This window comes from Varroa jacobsoni, unplaced genomic scaffold (genome assembly GCF_002532875.2).
Source record: "Varroa jacobsoni isolate VJ856 unplaced genomic scaffold, vjacob_1.0 scaffold_781, whole genome shotgun sequence".
Lineage (NCBI taxonomy): Eukaryota > Metazoa > Arthropoda > Arachnida > Mesostigmata > Varroidae > Varroa > Varroa jacobsoni.
In genome coordinates, this window is record NW_019213683.1 from 435,936 (window position 1) to 448,379 (window position 12,444).

At 42.5% G+C, this 12,444-nt stretch overlaps 1 protein-coding gene across 3 annotated transcripts in view; it reads right to left on the minus strand.

Moving 5' to 3' along the window:
• The window catches only part of LOC111263677 (dual specificity calcium/calmodulin-dependent 3',5'-cyclic nucleotide phosphodiesterase 1A), a 285,107-nt gene extending 278,071 nt beyond the window's left edge, over positions 1-7,036 (minus strand). Inside the window, exon 1 of one of the 3 annotated variants that reach the window (XM_086969741.1) lies at positions 6,209-7,036. The gene's annotated coding sequence lies outside the window, so the exon portion shown is untranslated. Of the gene's footprint in view, positions 1-4,710 lie in introns of all 3 variants that reach the window. The other 2 variants (XM_086969739.1, XM_086969742.1) reach the window with 2 other exon arrangements.
• Between the last annotated feature and the right edge of the window lie 5,408 nt (positions 7,037-12,444).

A 12,444-nucleotide genomic window follows, 5' to 3' on the forward strand; every position in this document is an offset into this window, starting at 1 on the left:
GCTATCACCATGCTCAAAAATGCAAGCACTTAATGACACCTGTGCTCTACAAGTCGTACTACACAGTAGCCCTTTGTGGGCAAGTTTATTCCTTAACGGATTTTGTTGGGTTCTTTGTACCCCAAATGAGGATACTTTGTGCTCTCATAACAATTCAGCTAAAAATGGGTTTCACTAGAACAGAGTAGGGGATGAGAGAGATCGACTGCATTTGTTGTGCGGTCCAACGTGTAATCAGCGAATAAACAACGCTTGTGGTGATTAATTAATGGATCGACTGTGTTCCGTAGAAATGAAGATGCGACCCTTTCGCCAAAATATGTAGCGCAGTGTTCCTTAATAGGCCGATTTGTCGTTGCGTTGAGGTCATTGGGCCGACACCTACGCCGCTCCGAGCTACCTCTGTGTTGTGGTTGATTCGTTTGACTTGTGATCCCTGGCCTCACTTTATCCACGAGCCTGTCCCTTCAAGTTCTTTGATTAGCCGTCTCAGTGCTAGGTTCGTCGACAAGAAATGTCATCCATATTCTGTACGACACTTGCTGGTGCCACTTTAATCGATTCCCATCATCGGCAATAAATTTCTAAAGAAGGACAGTATCACAGGGTTACGTTGCATCATCGCAAATGCTGCCGTATTTACTATTTGGCTGTCTGCTAATCCCCCGCTCATTTACGAACGATATGGAGTACAAGCATGTTTTTAATTAATCGATTTCGCATCATCGCACATGATTAATAACATGAGTACTGCTATTGATAATTTTACAGTGGCGGTGCCCGCGTAGACAACTCGAACGCAGGACGCCAACAGGGAAATGTATCAAAGCATAACTTACTACCAACCATATATTTTCGATCTTCCCAGCACCAACCTAGTAGGGAAGATGCAATATTTGTATCGAGACTGAATACTTTTAGAATATTCAAACTATTAAATTTTTTTCAAATTAATCCACTCGTAAAAGCGTCGTGCGTAATTGTATTACCTTGCATGTATCAGTGATATCCCACTGTATGATAACGTGCAGTGTGCAGATACTTATCAGGCTGCATTATACAGGTCATAATGGCAGATAGACTACGATTTATATGCACGAACGAATGCGATAACGATAACTAAATAAAGTACTGATATGTGACATGTGAGTTTTTGAGATAGGCGAAAACACGGCACTGTTAGTACTTGCTAACCGTATCACTTGTTTTTGGGCCAATGTGTGCTGATCTCAAATTAGTTTGTCTAAAAACCGTTGTATCATATATTCAAACGACATACTTTTAATAATCTTCTCTGTGTGAAACGTTAAATCATATACAGGCCAAATAGAGGACCACAATATGCAGACAACAAAATTTCTTTTGCATTTCTATCTAATACGACCTTCGTTTCACAGAACTAAAGAAAACGTTAACAAAAACGATTGAAGCTCACTAAACTCTGCAAATTTGGGAGGATTCATTCGACCTGTCGTACTTTCTTACGTCTGACTTAAGATTTGCCCCTACGTTGCCAGTAAGTAAATAAAATACAACACTCAATCAATATTAGCCTCGAAGCTGTCACAGATCGAATAACTACGAGGAAAATCTATTTATATTTTTCTGGAGAGTGGTAGTAGTTATTTAGACGGTGCTCTGAGTCCAATATTCAGAATACTTCGATGATTGATGTGGATTGTCTATAACGACTGGACACATATGATTGAGAATGCCAGAGTTCTATTCGACAATGAATGGGCTTATTCGCTCTTTCGACGCTGTTCAGTCCTATACAACAATAAGACGAGGACGCAATATTTTAAAATTTGTCCTATTTTATTATTGATCCATTCACCAATTATTTAGGATATCATGAGACTGCCGCTGAGACCAGTGTGTTTCCAGAAAACATTTCACCGCGCAACTTACAAACGACTTGAACAATTCAATAATGTTAAAGACTCCATTCCATAGCCCACCGAGTCTCTGGGCTATACCAGCCAAAAATAAAGCCATATATGCCGCTAATGATTTCGTGCGAGAAAACCCGTCTGTCAACAAAGCCACAAAGGGAAAATTTGTTCTCTGTTGTCGTGCGGTGCAACGAGAGCAGGAACATCGTCGCCTGTTTTACCCTGCAGAGTATATACGCAGAGTTTTAACAGACCAAGCTGTACCCTGAAATAAATTAGTATTTTCAATCTTTTCTTTTGGCATTACCCAAAGGAATCCTGGGTTACATGTAGTGGTCTACATAACTTGTTTCACCCTGGTCCTAAAACGCAGCTCTGTTGGTCACTATTAGCTTAGCGCCCTTGCAAATGAATCCGTACATTAATGTTTCAATATAACATAATATGCTACGAGTGTAATATTATGTGCACGAGATTCTACACGGATCGATCAATTTTATAGAACGGCGATGATAAAATGGTGTGCAGGTAATGCTAGCATACTCTAATCAACACTCGCCTATAATGTGTTGGTTGCTGTTATGTGGTATTGTTTAGTTTTAGAAGACTGTGCCAGCTCCTCGATATTAAACTGAGGGACGAGACAACGAGTGTATTCTCTCTTTTTACTATGCACGTTTCCTTAATTACAGCGTACGATCAAGTTTAATAGCGTTTCGATTATCTTAAAGTTGATGTTCATTTAAGAATTTGCATAACTAAATTTTGTTCTAGTTATAAGTAAGGCGCTATTAGGACTTGTTGCATGGCCCGTCTCTCTTGAGTCACAAATCAGGACATCAGCGCAGAATAATTCAATAGATAACTTTCTCACAACAAAGTACCTTTGCGGTAAGAGGAACTATAACGAAACCGGGGCAATGCGTATGGGTGGATTACGTAGCTAGGAGGCCGGGCTCGCACACCTTGTCCGAGGAGACTTCAAAGCCAAACGTTGCGGGGCAATTTAGTCGAGGGCCATTAAAAAAACACGCTTTCTTCGAAGGTTCAAGTTTAGTTACTTTTTAAAAGTTATCCGAGTTTTTTTTTTGTTATTTGATACAAACACACACGCATGTAGACTAAAATTGATTAGCTCTACGTGTCCGCAATGAATCTGCAGCTTAGATGTCCGCCAGGCCATATTTTCTGGTAACGAGCCAGTGTTTGTGTCCTGCCGAACGGGAAAATTTGCATCCAAAGCGGTCTTAGATTGACGCACGTGCTTATGTAGCTGTCAAGATCGTATAATCAATTCCTTCCAGTGACTAAAGAGGAATTGTAAACTTCACTGTATAATTAGTCAACTTATCCAAGTTGAGATACAAGTAGGTTCACGCTAGCCATGCACCACCTCGTATGCGTCGTTTGATAAATAGAAAACTAGTTGAGAATCGTTTCTTCTAACTGGTAAGAACAGCACAAAAATCGTCGAACAAAGTAGATGAGCTGTATTGAACTTTATCGAAAGAGACGCAAATTTTAATGTTTCTGAAACTAGTTTTATTCCGCCACATATGCAATGCGTAGAAGCACGTAGTGGTTTTGGTGTGGATAGAAAAAGGGGCTACGGGTTGTAAACAAGGCCCAATTTTATTGCGTTATTCATCTCAATGTTATTCTACACGACCATTTGTTAAGATATCAGGAAACGGTCCTCAGGTCCAAGGCCGTTACCTGGTTCTCTAAGTCATAGGTTCCGTTTATTTCGATCAGTATATTGATTATTTAGCTGAGGAAACCTTTCAAAACGCTTTATTAACCGTATACCAATAATATGTTATTAGTATATAAATGAAGGCCTCCTGGATGTAACCACTACAAAAATTCGACAAGTTGCTATAAAGAAACGCCGATCTCTCTAATGGAACGGCGCGATTTTCAATTTAACCAGTATTTTTCCTGGTCTGAGGACAGCTGCGCACTTCATTGGACAACGGATACCAGTCGCCAGCTGTTGCCTGCCGAATCGAGCTTACGCAGTCTTTTTCAGATTCAAATTAAACAGGATATCGTCCACTCTTCAAGTTAAATCATGAGAATAAATCAAGGACGAATTGATTTCCGGTGAGCCTACCAACTGAAGTATCGGTGTAATACTTTGAGGTTTGATTTGCTTTAGTGAATTTTTGCCGGCTGACTAGGGATACAATTAGTATAATTTTTATTAATAGTTGTGTTCTTATGAAAACTTATGCTTTTTCAGATTCAATGTAACATTTGTCGATTGCGCATAGAAGCCGGACTAGCAAAAGAGTGGCTCTACTTCGTTAGACAGTCATGATGGTATTGACGACAATAATGAGATGTTCAAACTTCATAGATACAGAGCTGGTGGCATTGTCGCACGAACGAAGACCGATTCCACACACGATCAATTTGCTACCCACCGTCAGATGTAAAATCGAGTGGAGACTACACTGCTACCGTCTCCTGGTTCCTATTAGTCATCACTTTACATTAAAGGCCCTTTACACAACAGAAGTAAATCCTTATCGAGCGTATGCCCTTCCACGACGTAAAGTCCTCTTGGAAAGTTTTGTCACTTCTAAATTAATTCGAAGCATTGTCAAATCGACAGTGATCACACTCGATAACAGCATCAGCCCACCAGTACCTTTCGATATCTTCTCGTTTTAGCAGATGTTCTTTATAAATATGTTAAGGAAGCGTAGCTAAACTGTACAGGTCAGATCCTAGCAAGTATTACCTAAACAGATTTTAGCATGTCATTAAATGACCCTTTTCAGTCTCTGATGTTGGTCTCAATTATTACCTCCATATGAGCGTTTAATTCTTTGTCGTTTTGAGTAAGTATATCAGTCGTCTTTACACTGCTGGCTATTGGAACCTTTCCTCATGCAGCCATGTCCTAGGTGCGTATTTATGCAGAAGAAAAACAATTGCTTGTGCATGGACTATGAGGCTGTCCCGGACTACAGGCAACAGTAGCGGCAAGAGGCCCCCTCAACAACAACAGGTTACGTCAGTGTCGTCTGCAAGCGCTGAGCGAGTGCTGAGAGCTAATGCGCTTTGTTCCAAGACGTGCCCATCTAGGCGGCTGCGAATGGCGGAGACGCGGCTTGGCGGTCATAGTGCGATTTCTACTGTTACCGTTTATGTGAGCTTCTTATTCTGATAGCTCGTGCGTCTCGCTCGCGACTAAAGGCAAAACGGACCCAAGTCAGCAATCCAGTCGCTTGAGAAACCAATTCAAATTAGTCACTCGTAGTAGCTGATCGTAATAACAGCACGACCATAAACGCACAGACATACACTAACCACAAATCCTCGCGGCTGGTCGATAAGGATCTCTATATAAATGCATAGCCTGGTTGGCTGATCGGCAAGTGCACTCCTTGAACACAAACACGCACGATTTTATAAAGGAGCACTGTACACGAAAATTATCCTATGCTGATGGAACCTCACATCACAATAATAATTAAGTCGATCATCGTCATAAATGTCCGCTAAAACTGACAACACATTCTTGAACTAACGACATTCGTATGAGACGCAAACACATTTGAGAACTGATATTGATAACGAAAACAGCAGTAGGAACCTGGTTTCGGAGGTACTTTGGAAGTAACGACCACGAACAGCCGTTATCGGTGGTCAGTAGTTAACTGTTGTGGCGGAACTGATCAGAGGGCTGAACGCAAACTTGTTTGCCGGATCAAAAAGTAGTGACAAGAAAATTTCGCCGGATAGGATACATCGAGGGGCACAGGAACAGACGGAACGGATCTGAGTAATTATCAAATCACTGAAAACCCGGCAGCACGAAATGAATAACAACGACATACACAGCGCTTCGATGAAACGGGGCCGTAATAACCATCGCCCTAGGAATCCTTGTATATTGTGCTCGGACGGGAGCGATAATTGTGCCAGTAATTGTTTAACTAATAGCCCCCGGAGGAACTAGAAGAGAACGGTTTAGCTCACTTGATCGCTTCCTGGCAAAACATCAATGATCAGGCTGAACGTCGAACATACGAAATAATTCATTACTTGACAACGATAGTTCTGATTTGGTGCTTGACGTACGAGTGAGGAAGAAGGAACAAATGCAACAAGCTATCGGTCGAAGTGAAATAACAAAGTAATCACTGCGTGGTTTTAACTATTGTGCCTGGCCGCTTATAGACGCACTTCTTTGCGGTTAATAATAATAATGATAGTAATCTTCAACTGATAACAATCTTCAGGTAGTGCCGCGGCAGAATGTAGACACCACTATCCAATAACGGATGAAAAAATCTTACTATGAAAATTGGCGCCTTGTTGTTTTTACGTACGTCCTCAAAGCCACAACAACTTGAAGAGGCCAAACCAAAACAGTTTAGGCTATCCTAGAGCAGATCTAACATCACTTGATCTGATTTTGCCTGCTTCTTATCCATCAGCTCGCACTAGACCTCTGGACGGCTTCGGCTTTCGCTTTGACGTCGTTCATCGTCGGAGGCGCAAAGCAACATGTACACGCCACTTAGTCCCACTCATGCTTGACGGTTGCTTTTAATCCAGTTATTGGAACTGTTGATGATGATGACGATATTGTTGTTGTGATCACTTTCGTTGTTGACCGCGTTTTCTGTTTTTGGCCGGCTTGATCGGCTGTTCGACGAGCCACAGCTCGTCGCCGCTTGTCAGCCAGCTGCCACTGCCTCGCAGTAGTACATTGTCAACGACAGGAAGACGTCAATAATCCATTATTGCACCTCGTACGTACGTGTTAAACGTGCATGCACTATGCTGTCGTGACCGTGCTTCGGCATTTGCGGTTCACGGTTATCCGTTCTGATCAACGCTTGCTGGTCAGTGACAAATGGCGATAGAAGCAGTGACTCCGTAGTGGCTGCCGGCTACTGCAAATGCTGCACTCTGCACCCCGATTTTCTCAGTAGCTTTCTCCCGTTCAGTTGGCCTTTTGTCTATCCCGTGTTAATCGTCGCCTGTTGGTCCTATTGGTCCTTTTGTTAGTCATGTTCTGTCGCTTACGTTAAGTACTACTCCTTCTACTATTGCAGCTGGTACGGCTGCGACTGTAATTCGCCGTGGCCACAGGAGCGAGCACAGGCTAGCTGGAAACTGAATTGGAGATGCCTAGGATCATTGTGAACTCTCCTCCCGGCCTTCTGGCTAGTCCTGCGCCACGAGATGGAGCCACCAACATTGTTTGTCCTGAGGGGCAAACCCCGTCGTTAGATCGTTGGGGCAGCCGTCGCGCATGCGCCAGCAGTTTGCTATACACACTTGTTGAATGCTATGCACGCCCACCCGCTGGCCACTGCTGATTGCCGCTACTGTTACCCACTGCCTACAGACAACTCACGGCCGTCACTACGGTCGCTGGTACTACCGCCTCTACAACCAGCATCATGACTATGACAACCGGCGTCTATCCAGACTCAACACTACTCGCTATGGCCGCTAGCGCTGTGACCATTTACGTAAGGTACGATGGCTACGACTATTAATATTAATATTTTCAGTTATTTTACCCAGGCAGACATTGTTGTTCTGCTACCGCTACCGCTGCTGTGATCGAGACACGATAAAACGCACTGAATGAGAGGAAGATCAGACGATGGCTCACGACTCAGATACGTAACAATGACAGACACGCCGGACAATCGGTATATATGGATCAGTAGCAGCAGCAGCTGATAGAAGGCGCAAAGCAATAGCTGGCGAGAAGGGTCGGGAGGAACGATGGTAGCGGGCGTGTGCGTCACGTAGAAGAAGAAAAGTCTGAAGTTTTGCTTGTCTCACGTGGTTCCGCTAATTTTCGCGGATTCCACCCCCCCCCCCTTCTCTTTCTCCCCCCGATAAAGGTTGTTGTTATCGGCCAGCTGTACCACGGGCAAAACTGTTATCGAGGTCACGTGCTTGTGGGTTTAAGCCACTTGCCGTCGCTCGCAGAGGTGGTGCATTATTATCGTCTATCTTCGTCTGCCCTGCTTTGGATGCCTTCGAAATCGCGGCGCGTATCCTTTCTTCTCTGTCCTATTTAGCAAAGCTTTCGAGTTGTACTTAGTGGTCTCGCTTGTTTAGCGTTCCGCTAAACTTTTTACTCCACGCTTGCTTCTTGCACTCCTCATGTCGACCTTTCTGCCCCATTGTGTTTTAGTCTGTTTTGTCACCTGTCTTCTATCCATCTTTTCGTCAATGTGCAATCCAATCCACGATAAGCGATCCAGATCCTGCAATGGTTTCTTTAAGCCGAATGTCGTGGCAGCGGATACCCCTTTTTACATATGTGCGTGTTCAGCTATTTAGTTGCGCTCATGCTATGAAGACAGGAAAATGCTGACTGGTTGGCTACATCTGCTGTGGCCGCCTTTGCTAATAACGTACCGCACTGTCGACAAAGGCAACAGCTACGCTAGCTTCATTCAGGAAGATACAAAGAAAAAGAGGTAACGAAACCGCTCTACACGTCACGGTCGCTAGCCACCATCGGTACGGTGAATTTAGGTTGGTGATATGGCACTATTTGTTGTAACGAAAAATTCGTATAGCTGGTTGGAGGCTTGTGGAAGAATTCTGGCTCATCCAACCAGCGAGGAACTTCGAGAGACGACCGGCGCGCATGTCTGATGGTAGTAAGGTAGAAGTGGCTGTCTCAACGACTCGAGACAGCTGACCCTTCTTGTTTATTACCTTATATGGCACCATATGCCTTAATAAGTTTCTGTGCAATATCTGTTTGTTGAAACACTATTCTCATTTGATCGTGGAGCTGCAGTACAATCCTGAAGTAGCTGAAGCAGGAACTGGGCAGATGCCTCGGAATACCATCACTTAAAGTGACGTATCAAGATAGGCAAGGAGTAGCACACCGGCCGACTTTTCAAGAAAGAAATTTTGTCACGTAATTGTGTCTCTATAGGCGTCAACTATTCATCACAGGCAGCAGGTAACAGAAAATGTAGAATGACACTAACAGAGCCGACCATAGTGGTGATTCACTGATGAACAGCTATTTGACGTCGCCGCTCACTCGATCGACCATCCGACGGATAGCATCGTAATGACAGAAAACACATCAGTAATAACGGATGTAGCGCCGGCAGATGTTACCAGAAAAGACGGCTGGGAGGGCGGGAGCGCGGACGTTAGGAGCAAACGGCGCGTCCTTCTATGGGCAACCAGCTGATACAAAGCTGGTGAGGTCAGGCTGGACGCAGGGCGGCGTCTGTCTGACTTGGCGAGTTCGTCGTAAATATGTCAACAAGGCGATGATATTATTGAAATCGACAAAATTATTACTGAACGGAAGAAGCATACAAATAAAGAGAAAGCGCAGGAAGAGGACGGAAGAATAACGTAAAAGACCACTGAAAGAAATCAAGCTAAAATCTAACTAACAATCTCTCTAGTTACAACGGCCTGAGCTGTTTATAGCATTCAGGAGAAGAACGGCGATTCGCACGATCTATGTTGATTGTATGTATTTTAGGATTCTGCGAGAATGAGGTCAGCGGAACAGTAAGTACCTGTCTGCGAATAAAAAAAGAAAAGCATGAGCAACAAAACCCCACCTGGGACTATTGCTGATCATTATCATCATGCGCTGGTGTCGTTTGCTCGGTTGAAGGGTAGCGACTGTCACTGCGGTCGAGCGACGGCGGCTTTTTTAGGTCGAACAACTGAAATTGCTACGAGGCCTCGGGCATACATTACCGTAATGCTCCTATTCTACTGACGCAGATAAACGGAAAATTTCTCACTAAAAGATAAGAAAAATATGGCCTGCTCACCTCCGGTCTCATGTGCCCGTTTTCGACTTGCACAGTATAGCGTACGACGATGAGGCTCATAGACGTATCGTACTTTCTGTTTGGCAAGATCTAACTGCGAGATACCCTGCCCGTTGCTGTTTTTAAAATAGTCGACGAATGTACTTAATTAGATTTATTTCAGTCGCGGGATTGTCATACGAAATGTCCGTGGGTGACTACAAAGTACGTTGTACTATATATATATACATTATTAGAGTATTTTTTCATAAATATCCGTACTTGCTTGTGAGCCTATCTGTCCGAAAATCTGCTCCACTGGAATATACCGTACTAATCTGATTCTTTATGAGTTGGTGAATCTTTCTTTTGGAATGACTGCCCGCTCGATTTTGTAGACAGCTTTCAGATTTTTTGCCGAGAATAAATTTTGAAATGCTTAAGTTTTTTGGGGGAATTTATTTGGTATCCGTTGTGATCTTTTAAAAGGCTCATATTAAAAAGCTGTCCGTTTTTCAGGCACTGCAAAGTAAGCATAGTTTGTTCGCGCTTGTTGTGTAAAAGGGTGATTTTGGGAAAACTGATTTCGGAATTTTTGGAATTGGTTGGAAGTTGATTAAATATGTTGCCCTTAAGGTCATAGAAGGGATTCGTTGCAATGAAAAGACAACAAAAAAAATAGGGGGTATTTGTAACGTCAGACCGAGAGTGACCGTAACACAGCAAGAGGTTTGAGTCAGATAAAACCTCAAACTAATACTCTGTATAAAATCGAAGATCAACTTTCTACAGGTAGAGTAGAAATTGGTTGATTTTACAGTGGCAATTTTAAAGCTGAGGTCAGTTAATGCCTCGGAAAGCAGGACACATGCAACTTCGCAGCTGATTAATTGCAATGGCAGGGCAAAATAGATAGTTCATCAATAATCGGCCTATTGTTTTATCCCTAAAGGGGGCAACAAAGTAACACCGTTGGTGGAATATTTCAATAGAGACACAGAATCAGTGCAACGGGGTAACTGTAAGGGCAGTTAAGATTAACCTGTATGTATTGGACAGATGACTAGGATAAAATAGTAGGATAACGTTAACAGGACAACGGAATCAATAGCACAAGAACATTGATTGCCTGCATTATGGGTACAGAAACCCGATAGCTCTAACGAGATAATAGATTGGGTATAGCACGAAAACAATTCGTCAGATGGAATAACTGCAGCAGCGTAACAGGACTGTTAAAACGTTTTACTAAGCGTAGAGGCTGAGTACAAGCTGTAAGGAGATGGATAAAGCAAGCTAACTGGAATGGTTTTTGCTAACAATATTGTGTAATCGAGGTTCGCTAAGTGGCGTAAGCGAACCCCATATATACATATTTGATCAGTATTTTCGTTAGCACGAACTTCTGTTAGTAAGCCCTAATCAAGCGGCGAACACTGCAAGAAGTTTTTTTTTTTTAATTTATAACATCCTCAAGCGATTTGGCGATAGACAAGTTCTGTTTCGGAGACGGATATGATTCGTTTTTCACTCACCGTACACACCGAAAAAAATATCATACACTAAAAGTGTATGTATTTTTTCGGTGTGCACTTACATTTCGTAGATGCACATACATTTTATAGATGTAGGTATAAAATTCTATGATATGATTTAAAGGCCTTGCGGGAAACAGATAATAGGATGTGTGCTTAGCCTGTGTGTGTTAAACAGTCAACGGGACTAGAATAGATCCAACCACTCCCGAATAAATCAATTTAAATTAATTCAATGTTGAAGTTCCTTGAGAGCGATAAGGACGGACAATCGCTATTGTATTTTTTAGGGCCTCTCGCAGTCCAACAAGGTGTCAACAACGCACTACGAACGAAGCAAGACCTAAACGGAGTCAGATGGCCAGATGTTCATCAATAGAATCCGGTTAAGACCTAATGATTTAAAACCTTTCAAAAATAGGTATTTGTGCAAACCGAAGGGGTCAAAAAAAAGGTGTTTTCATTTGTGCTAATCGTTAAATGAGCCAGTAACACTGCCAGTATAAATGGCGCAATAACAGAAATCGTACCTAGTACACTTTGCAACGTATAATGCATAAACATACCGTAATGTAAAAAAAAAAAAGTCATAATGTAAAATAGTACATTTTTCCGATTTACGCTTGCCAGTGGCAGATGTATAATGCCTCTCGGAAGCCCGGACCAACAGCCCAGATTTGATCGAAACTTTATCGAGTTTACCAAATTACAAATGAACCGGCTGTCAATAGCGGATTGCCTAAATCGTCTAATGAGTAAAGTTGTTTATATATTCAGCGACGGCCGGCAGCCGCATAAATTAGTTTATCGCAATTATCACACTAAACATGTGTTATTTACTCATGCATGATTAGTATGCATGTATGACATACAATTACGTACATCTATTTTGACTCCTATTATTATTTCAGATGTTACATTTACACCAATGTACACGAATAGTGGCGAGAATTGTTTTTACTGTGTATAGCTCTATCGATCAGTTCGGTTCTAGTTAACATAAAAATTAGTCTCTATTGTAAGGTCGCCATGGTATATAAGTTGCACTTAGTAACTAGACAAAGAGAACTCTTTTTAGCCGACTTCGCTAACTTGAATTTAAAACACATCCAAACACGGCCCCTGTGACTATGCGCAATGAAAGTTTCGTATACGATACGTTCGTCTCTTCTTTGTACGTTACACACCAAAGCGGTGTAAGTAATAGTATTACATGGTTAG